Consider the following 11,085-nt stretch of genomic DNA (forward strand, 5'->3'; position numbering starts at 1 on the left):
TTTTAGTAGTAATTTTTCAGTCTTGTTCTGGTAGGATTGGAAACAAAGTTAGAGTCAACCCTGCACTGGAGGCTGGGCAATAAAAGGCTTAAACTACATTCAAGCAGACATTGTTTTTTATATTGGAAAATGTTTACAATATTATTATTCATACAGATTGCATAAATAGTGCATGTGATAATGAATATCATTTTTTTTAGAGTTTAAAAGATGATGAGAAAAGCTGTGACGGTAAAGAGACAAAATTCTTAAACCCACTTAAAGTAATCCAGTTCAGGATCACTTGGGGCCTTGAGCCTACCCCAGCAGCATCAGGCACAAGGCAGCATGTCCATGGGAATTAAGGTTTTTTCTTTTTATTAAACTTCCTGCATGTGAATTTTACATTTCTGTAAATTACAATTGCTTAAAGAGTTGTTTTGCATTTTTCATGATTGCCTCTGCGTTTGATTTCCATCTTTAGAACTGCTTTATTTGTTGCTGTCATTGGAGGTCATGGCTATGATGCAATAAAATAAAATGTGTTATCCAAGAGATCATTTCTTTATCCGAGTTACGAATTCAAATCTCTGTCTAAAAATGTTCGTGTTTCTGACTTCAGCTCTGTCTTTTTTTAAACTTCGTTCTTGTCTCTTGTTTTGGTTTTGACGATCAAGTTTTTGATCTTCTGGTTTTGACCCTTTTTCTGTTTACTCATCTGTTCCCTCGGTCATTTGTCCAATTTTGTCCATTTACTGACATAACAATGGGAGAAAACCCACACGGATGTGGGTACAAAGTGCAATCTCCACTGGTGGTAGAGGATTTGAACCTGGGACACCAACACTAACCACTGTTCAGGAGCATCGAAGATACTGTAGGTAGAGCTAAGCAATATGGCAATGAAAGGTTGAGAGGCTTTTCCAATTTTGCAATCTGACTATTCAACTGCTTCCTTCCTAGAAATACAAAAACGTTATTGTCAATGACGAAAGGTTTGAAATAACTTCTGTTTTGTTCAGACTTCTCTATATTTTTTTTGTTGTAATTTGTTTACATTTGCTGCCCACATTATTGTTCTGTGGCCTCCACATTCCTTTCACATCGCTTACAGGGACCCTTCCTTAAATGCTGCAGTTTTCTTTACAACTTTCTTTCCAAAAAAAAAAAAAAAAACAGGTTGTTGAACCTGCCAGCCAGCTTCTTCATGCCACTATAACTATTTTGGGGATATAGGCAAGGTTTTGCTGTGGGGGCCCTGACTAGCACAATGCAAATGTGTATTATGATATTTATATTTTTAATTAGTCAAGATTTGAGGTGTAGCTGTAAAGAAACTATAAAGCTTTGCAGATGTCTAAAGAAGGCAAACGCATCTTTTGAACTTGTGGCTGCCTGTGCTACCACTAAATTACAAAGACAGCTTGGTGTTTTTTTGCAACAGCATGATCACCACTTCTTTGTCCATTCCCCTTCATGTTGGTGTCATTTGTCATGTGATTTGCCCTCTTCAGTTATCAAAACGAATATTTAGTTCATCGTGTCTGCCCAGGACAAGAGGAAGCTAAATTTCTACTGTTGTCTCTTTTGCGGGAAGAAATCTCATTAAAAGCTCTTTAATCCTGGGTCCTTCCTCCAGTGTGATGATGATTCTTACAATTAGTGTTGTTTGCTCCACATGGCTCACATCAGTTGTGCAATTCAAAATAATGGTGTAATATTTGGACTGTTTGATGTCATTCACTCTATGCTCAATTACCCTCACGCTTATGGAATTAATGAGCTCATTTTGAATTGCTTTGCCAAGGTAGCTGGTGTCGCTGCTGGTGCCATTCTCAATATGTCGTTTCATAAATGCCTTTGTCTTAAAGTAAACGCTTATAATCTAGCTCACTGAACAGTGAACAGAAGAAGGCTGCTACTAGATAAAATGGAGGTGGGTAAACAGTCATGGTGTGTGTGGGGTGTTTTCTTTTTTTTATATAATAAGCAATCCTAGCCCCGTTTGTTCCTCACATGCAACAAGTCATCTCTTAGGGAGATTTCCAATTATTTTGTTAAATGATTTGCTGATCGGTTCTCTTTTTTGCCTTGTGAGACGCTGCTTTATGCTGTAGAGAAATCGTTTGTGTGAATTACCTAACAAAATAATAATAGTTAGCAAATGCAGATAGATATTAATCTAACACAGCTGTCCTAAGTGTGCATGCTTTATATTTTATTGTAGTGTCTTCTCTCAGATAGGTGGGCATGTGCCACAAGCTGTCAATCAGGTATCGGTTGATAGTTGCTGTCCACTTGCCAACCCATATGTTACCGACAAAATGTCACTTTATAAAAGTGAACTAATCAAACCCCTCATTCCCAAATATAACCACTTTTATCTTTCTGCCCACCTGTGGCACCTTACTGCAATAATATAAACAAGTGTTGTAGAGAAAAGAAAAAAAATGTTTGAATGAAGCTGGTGTGGCCCCCAAAGAGGATGTTCATGGCCCTAGACCAGGGATGGGCAAAGTCGGTCCTGGAGGGCCACAGTGGCTGCAGGTTTCTGATCCAACCCAGTTACTTAATTAGAAAATGATCCTTGCCAATAATTTAAATTTCATGGTGTATTAGTGCTTTATCTCTGCCATGTCAATTCATTCTCATATCATAGATCTTTTTTCCTTTCTAAGGGTATCGTCGAAATGATTTGAAGTCTAAAATGGACTCAATCTTTCATTTTTTTCTCTACAATTTCTTTCCAAATATTTAATTACACCAAATTGCGCACGATAAATACACATAGGTATAAATGATAACAAGCTAAAAGGAGAAATGCTAGTTTCTTTTGTCATTTGCATCTTATTGCTAATACGGAGCCATTAAAAACCAAGAAAACGGCTGTTTAAGACTAAAATAAACAATAAGGGCTCAAAATCTTAATGACCGAGACCACTAAGATGAAGCAGAAGTAGTTCTTGAGCAATAAGTGCTTTTTATTAAGCAACTGGGTTGGAACAAAAACGTTCAGCCACTGCGGCCCTCCAGGAATGATTTTGCCCACCCCTGGCCTTGACGATTGCCTAGGTTGCTTAGGCCGCTGGCCAGCTATGACTATAGCTCTCCTCTGTGACCTGCCTATAGTGGAGTCACTTCTTCTGATAGCCCTCCAGCACGCATTTCAGAAAGCCTAATCATTCTTTCCCACTGTATCCTGGTCACCATTGCAGGGAAAGAAGGTGTGATGGGAAAGCCCTGGCATTTTCTTCCCTAGACCCAAACAAGGCACACTCTGTTTGTAAGGTATGGTACCCGTAAATGGTTATATAATATATGGGATATGCTGTATAATAGGGAGTGCACCTTGTGCAGTCCATGCAGAAGCACGGTGGGGAAAAAAAAACTGCAAAGCTATTGGTTGTGAACAAGCTTAATTTTCGTCCCCATGCTTTCTCACACTGGTACTATTCTGCTGTTTCTGTTTCAGGTGCTGAAATTGGCTGCTACTGTTTTTAATTATCACAATTACATGAATAGCCATGCCACAAGAAACTTCAGAAATAGCTTTTTTGTTTTTTTTCTCTCAATCCATTCCTCAGTCAGTTAATTTTGAATTTCCATTGTATGTGTCGCATTCAAAACCTTGGCTGCCTCGCTGGCCTCATTATCTCATTCAGTAAACGTGGTTTAACATCTCACTGTCTTTAACTATATGGGAAGACAAAGATCTTAATTCATTACCTTACAAATCACAGATCATAATATTTGTGCATATCATATCTTTGTTTTTTTTTTTTTGTTTTTTTTTTTAATACGGTTTACATAATTTGTAATAGTTTCAGATTATGTGTTTGCAAGTACACACCTTTCCTTGACTCTGATCAGAGTCTTGGAATAGAGATCACAGGACAACGGTATATCTAATTCTTTTATTGCATATTTTCTAAACATAAAGAAATCCAGTTCTTTATTCTGGCATTTTATTTGTACATGTGGTCAAAAATAATGAAGTAGAGCAGTTAAACGACTCCAAACAATGAGTCAAATGAAATGTTTTTACAGCTTGAGTTAAAACAGTTTATGAAAAATTAACCAATTCTTGAAACAGAATTAGAAAGCAATGAACAGTACCTGTAATAAATGCAAAATATTATACAGTTCAGCTATCGCACCTTTGCTACATCACAGATTTATTATTATTATTATTACTAGGGGGCTCTGCCCCCTGCTCACTTCGCTCGCCCACCCCCAGGTTTGGTTTACCAGATAAACAATTTAAAGAGATTTTCATGGGAATTGTTACATATGCATTATTTTCATTTTAACTTTAAAACTTTTATTATTTGTCCTTTGCTTCTGACCCCTGACATGGTTAAATCTCTTTCTCGCGGGAGTTATAACTCTGCATGCGTTGTGAAGTGGGGGTCTCGATGCACACCAAAAAGATGCGCTCGGTTCAGCTGCTGTCTTGCTGCTGGTGCTGGCGAGCTGAGTGTTCTGCTTGTGGCGCTTTGCGTCAATCATTTAAAAGCCTGTACAGCAGCTGTCCTTTTGTCACTTCGCATCTCTGCTGCTGTCATTCTGAAGGGGGTGGGTGTTTGAGGGTTGAGCACATGCTAAGAAGATGCGGTCGGATCATCTGCTGGCAAGCTGCGTGTTCTGCTCGTCGTTTTAGGAGCAAGGAGCACATGAAGTGTGTCTACCAAAAGCATTCCAACAATTTCTAGGTTAGACGTCCGTGAACTTGTTTTAAATTGTTTGTAAGTAGGACGTGACGTGCAAAACTCTGTTTTTATTTCCGTGCTCATCACCACTAGGTTATATGTGTTGGGGACCAACATACAAATACTTTGGAAGAGTGCTGGAGATTTTGTGGATTTTACCATTCAAAAGAAGTTGAGGAAAATTAAGGTGTTGGCCATCACAATGTTATCATGACATTTTCTTACCTGCTGAACCCAGACCAAGGTTGCAGGGGACCAGAGACTATCCCAGCTAGCAAAGGATGCAAGGCAGGATCAAAACTCTGGACAGAGCACCAGTCCATCACTGGGCAAGGATATAATATACACACACTCGCAGTAGAACCAGTTTAATGTCACCAATTTATCTAACTTCCATCTCTTTAGACAGTGGGAGGAAACCAACGCAGACACGAGGAGAACGTGCAATCTCCATGCAGGGAGGACCTGGGATGCAAACCCTGGTGTTTTTTACTGTGAGTCAGCAGTGCTACCACTGTGCCACCATGCCAACCCTACATTGCAATATTGGCTTTTGGGTATTGATATTTATTTTTTAGTTTTTCAAAACTTCGATATATTGCCCAGCCCTACCGAAAACAGTAACCTTTCATTGCTTTTGAATATTTTTAACACTCGTACGACACCTGAAGCTTGCAGAACTAAACACCATTCAATGGAGTCCCATTGTCTTCAGCTCAGATTCTGCAGCTTGAAACAATGCGATCAAAGATTAGTTTGTTCTAGTTGTACCCAGAACTGGATTTTTTTATCTTAGCAAAAAAAAAAAATCATGTTTGCATATTTTCCATTGCCATGCACTTCAATCAGATTGCATCCTCACGTACAGCAGAAATTGTTTTTATTTTGATATTCTGAAGAACTCGTAGAACTACTGCTGAGGCAATAGAAAACTTCATTTTGCTTGCATATGTTAACAAGTAAACACACAAAGGCATACATTTCCACAGCAGCGTGATTCTGCGCCATGCAGGCGTGTGCCCCTCAGGCATTTACAACCTTAAGTGTTGGTTTACTCCTTGGACTCACTTTTTCAAAACAATGCCTGCTGGACTGGGTAGCCACACAGAATGCTGGTCCATCCACTGCTGGACACCTTTTTTAATTTGAATTGGATGCCCAGGCTAATTCATGTCAGAAAACATTAAATGAAGTCCTGATATAATCTTGATCCCTGTTTACAGGCAGTGCAGTACCACATGGATACAATCTCAGACACAGCCTTGAGGGAGCCCAACCACTCACCCATTCCCTCATCAAAATACAGAACATGTTGTGAAATAGTAAAAATAAGATGACTTTTTTTTTTTTTTTTAAAATGCTTATAGGCCATTCCAGCTACGTCCAGAGCCGCACAAGTAATATGTGCCCCAAGATTGGAACTCTAAGTGCAATGACCATTATTTTGCTTATTAATTTCAAGCTTGTAGATATATTTGTAAATGTATTTTGCTTGTGAAATGCTTTTCATTTTTTTTGAGGCACGCTGGCACAGTGGTTGGCACTGCTTCTTCACAACTCCAGTCTTATTTTGCCACAAAAATAGGTCCAGGATAGTTAGAAAATTTTTCTCTAGTCCCTGGGGACTGTTAAAAGTCCACTGCACCGTTTTAAGCCCCTCAAAACTAGTTCAGTTTCTAGTTCAGAGATCTTCGTTGGAGCCAAAATGGAAAATTCAGTCTAAAATGATCGGGGGGATTTAAACACAAGAAACACCAATAATCTTCTACTGCAGTGAAACCAGGCGTATCCATCAAGTTTGGGTACTCTAGGAACCCCTGGGGTGACCTTTGTATTGCCACCAGATTGATGTTGCAAATTGTAGTACTGCATGGAATTCTGGATGAGATCTCCATGGAGACAGCAGAGACGGAAACTTAACATTGTGGCACTTGAATAGAAAACTAAAATGCCAGTGCGACAAAAGGGGTATAAATTAATTTTATCAAAACAGGTTCTAGACAAAATCAAACGCCAGATTTAAATTCCTCAAGAGTCTGAAACTGCATGGGAAATGACACAAAAAAAAATCTGTGAAGTTTGACATCACATCAGGTGTGTAGGTTGGCACTGAATGAGGTAGATGAGAGTGAATAGAGCTGCATGAAAGGAGTCGTGAAAATCACACTAAGGGTCTTGCAGTTGCACTTTTTAGTTGAAAGCCCACCTTTCCTCTACATTTGTTAGTCAGAAGGCCTCTCTTCTAGTGCTGCAATGTTTAGTCGACATAACGTCAACTACAAAAAATCGTCGACGAAGATTTTTTATTGTTGATGCGTCATAAACCGAACCTTCAATAGAGACTCCAGTCACAAAAAACCACGTTGGTTTTTGTAACTGCAATGCACCACATGAACGTCTGGGGGCCATATCATTGGTTATTGTTTGTCAAGACTGCACACAAGCCTACCAACAAAGAACAATGTCTGAGGAGAAGAAGAATGTAGAGGAAAATAAACTTGGTTGCAATGGCGAGTCGGATAGGGGAGGGGGAAGGACATCAAAAAATTGAGACAGACAAGTAACAAATTTACACCCAATCTGTTTGTTTTCAAATAATATTGCATTAGTGCAGCGATGTTTTGTGATTGGTACTATTCAGGTCATACAATGATTTCTCCAAAATGTCACACACATTTGTCTTTCTTTTTTTCCCCGGTGCTGCGTGCTGACACCAGAAGGCGTGTGCTTATTCAGTGCTTGCAGGAGCACGCAGGTGGCCGGTTGCTTCTGCTATAACAAGCTTGACCTGGCAGTGATCAAAGCACATGTACTGTGCAAGGCCTGTACGCGGTCCACTGAGAAAAGAAGAGTGTTCATGGCTCACCTTGCAGAGGAACATTCTTTCCTCTGCATGTCCTGGAGTCCTGCACAGACTGGTCGGGGGGGGAAGAAACACGGTCACTGATTACATCCGCAGGAAGGTACGCGAATGAATATGAATAATGTTGTAGCCGTGCCACAATGTTTTCTGAAATGTACTGTAAGGTCATAAAATGAATAATTCCAAATATCATATATACCTATGTCTGTATTTTTTGTCAGTGCAGCTTTGACATCACGGGCCATAAGGTGCATAAGAATTCAGTGTAAGCAAGAACACTCAATAAAATGGAATAAAAAAAAAAAAAAAATCAAGTGACAATGAGATACGAATAAGGCAAATTCGCCAGTGTTCGTGTGTCGGCTTTTATCCCTCTAGATTAGAGAATTTCCAGTTCGATTGTCTCAAAACACCACACACATCTACAGTTATTCCCTGTTTCAGATAAAAAGTAACCGCGTTAGATCCCTGTGTGGCGGTAGTATGTATCGTGATTGTGACTGAGAGAATAAAAGTGAGGAGAAAAAAAAAAAGGTAACCTTTACAAGTACTATACATTTACAGTGGTGTTACAGACACAAATCAAATGTATGTGTTTATTGTATAATCTATACTAATAAAAGGCAAAGCCCTCGCTGACTCACTCACTCACTTTAATAACAAATAACTTTCTTATTTATGGCCCCATCTTCATGAAATTTGGTAGGCGGCTTCCCTGCGGTAACCGAAACCGATGTATATGCTTATTATTTCGGTGGTATGATGCCACTTTCGGTCGCCATATTGAACTTTCCAACGTCGGACTCACTGATCACTAATTTTCCAACTTCCCGTGTAGGTGGAAGGCTGAAATTTGGCAGGCTCATTCCTTACAGATTACTTACAAAAGTTAGGCAGGTTTCATTTTGAAATTCTACGTGTAATGGTCATAATTGGAACCTACTTTCGACCATAAACTGTATACGGCCATAGCCTGCAGCTCGGTCGCCATGTGAGACGGAGTTGCGTCTCACATCATCACGTCTCCCACGTAATTGAGTGCCTGCCCATATAAGGTAAATATTCATGGGTGAAGGACTGTGCATAGTATATTCATAAGTGCATCTACTGTGGAAACCCTCCCTCAGCGAAAGTGTGAGAGAAACTTAAGTGCCAGGTCTGAGCTAAAATTAAATAAAGCCATGGACATCGCAAGATCGCACAAGATATTTGCGAGATACAAGTTTAATGAGAAGACGCAGGATATAAAGCCTCGATGCTAAAGACCTGGCGAAGTCATGGAGAACATGGAAGGACGAGTTCACATTATACACAAACCTTGCAATGCCGGAGGCAGAGGAAAACATTAAGGTCAGATTATTCCGTTCTCTTATTGGAGAGAGCGGCAGAGAATTGTCAAGCGCTGACCGGTGATGCAAGACCTGATGAGTTAACTATGAGCTTAAGTGGTGGGCCGTCAGGGCCTGCAAGGCCTTCTCTGCTGGCCTAAAAAAATATCTGAATCGCAAACTGATGTTAATTATATTTTGTCCATGAATACTTTATTAAATAATTCCAAATAGCCTTCTCCGGTTTAACACAAGTGCCATGGAGCAGTTTTTGATCTGTCTCGGCTAAAAACAGAACTGATTGTAATGTATGCCATGGATGATTTTGCAGGAAAATCTCCCACTGATCTCCTTGACTTCCTTCATCAGAAAAATCTGAATGAGAGCATGGGGCAGCTGTACACATTGGTATATTTGGCGGAATTCAAACTTATACCAGAAATACGACAGGGCAGGTTCGACTTTCAGCATTAGCTTCGATGGCAATAGAAAGGGACTTTTTGAGGGAACTGAAGCGCACAGATAATCTGTACGACAGAGTAATTGAACTGTTTTTGAGGAAAGGGAGGAGGATGGATTTTATTTACAAATAATCCGAATTTTTGGTGAGTAAAATGTTGCAATTTTCCTAAATAATATTGCAAGTTTATGAGTTATTATTGATGTTTTTTATGTGTGTCACGGCTGTGGCTGCAGTAGAAAGGAACTTGTTCGCCCCTGGTTTGTCTATTCAATAAAGGCATTTATTGTGGCTAGAGGTGGTTATCGATCTGCGATGCAGCGGCTCTTTATGCTGTATTTCTGCATATTAAGATGGTTTTTTATAACCATAAATTTAGTTTTTGAGGGGCGGGTTGATTCAGACGGAGCACTACTGAAGGCCTAGGTGTGAAATGCACAGTCCGCCACTCGCCAGATGATACGTAAATTAGTTTATTTTCGGGTTGTAATGTTTATCAAAACTGTAGAGCGGTTCAGATTATACTTCTCCCAGTGCGTCTCACTAAATCCTCTGTGCGGGAACATTATCATACGGCTTAACAATCTTATTGTTGCACCTTCTACTTGCACTGAACCGTCCTTATTACGAAGTCTTCCTTGCTTTACCGCTGGCTGCTTCTTTCCATTCACCTTCCTAGCTCTTTATTTAAACAGTTTTCCTTCTCACTTTTCTGCTCCTTCGCTGTCTTCTCCCTTTTCGTTCAAAATACGCACCTCCTTACCTTTTTACAGTCGCCTCCCCTTACGTCACACCATGGTACGTTTAGCATAAGTTAATACCGGGAATGCCTGTTAAACATCTTACATTCACGAGTAGCGATTTGCGTAGTGAACACTTCGATGAATGAAACCTGTTATCTTTACAACGGTTGACAAACACGGAATGTAACTTCAAAACAACACGTCCTCCAAATACGAACCTGATTGAAAGAAATAATGATAATCAAATCCTTGATGACAGCAACACTCATAACAGTGACAAAACAATTACATTGACAATCATGTTAAGTTATTTTTAAAATGTTTCCTTTTCTTTTTCATAACTTCTTTAACACACTACTTCTCTGCTGCGAAGCGCGGGTATTTTGCTAGTATTAACAATAAGAGCAACTCGCTACTCAAAACGGTAAATATACGAGGCAGTCCGAATCAAACCAGGGGACTCTTGATTATAAGTCGGCAATTCCTACCGCTGCACCACAGAAGCTATTGTATCGTTCTTGAACCATTTGTGAAAGTGTTTATTTGATCTTTGCACTTCAGGCTTTACACATTTTATAGTTTGTCTACATTTTGTAATTTATTACTAAAATATGAAAAACATTTCCGTTTTAACAATGTGTTTTAACAATGTATTTTTATATATTTATATATTATAATATTATATTTAAGTTAAATGTACTTTTTTGTTTAAAGACTGCGTGCACTTTAGTTTGTATTTAATATTTCATTTTTATTGTGATGGTCACACTAATATAAAAACATCTGATTATTTTCAAATTCGTATGTCTCACTGGCTGTTTTTTTAAAATGATTATTATTCATTTTAATTATGTTAATGCAGAGACATCAGGGTGACATTCACAGGCTGACGGACGTGAGCAGATGAGGTAACACATGCACTGGAGCCCAGAACAGGATGTGAAACCACAGGTCGCAGCCATCAAAATAGTCGGGCATGAAATAATTGTGACTAATCGAAAAA

This window comes from Polypterus senegalus, chromosome 16, assembly GCF_016835505.1.
Source record: "Polypterus senegalus isolate Bchr_013 chromosome 16, ASM1683550v1, whole genome shotgun sequence".
Lineage (NCBI taxonomy): Eukaryota > Metazoa > Chordata > Cladistia > Polypteriformes > Polypteridae > Polypterus > Polypterus senegalus.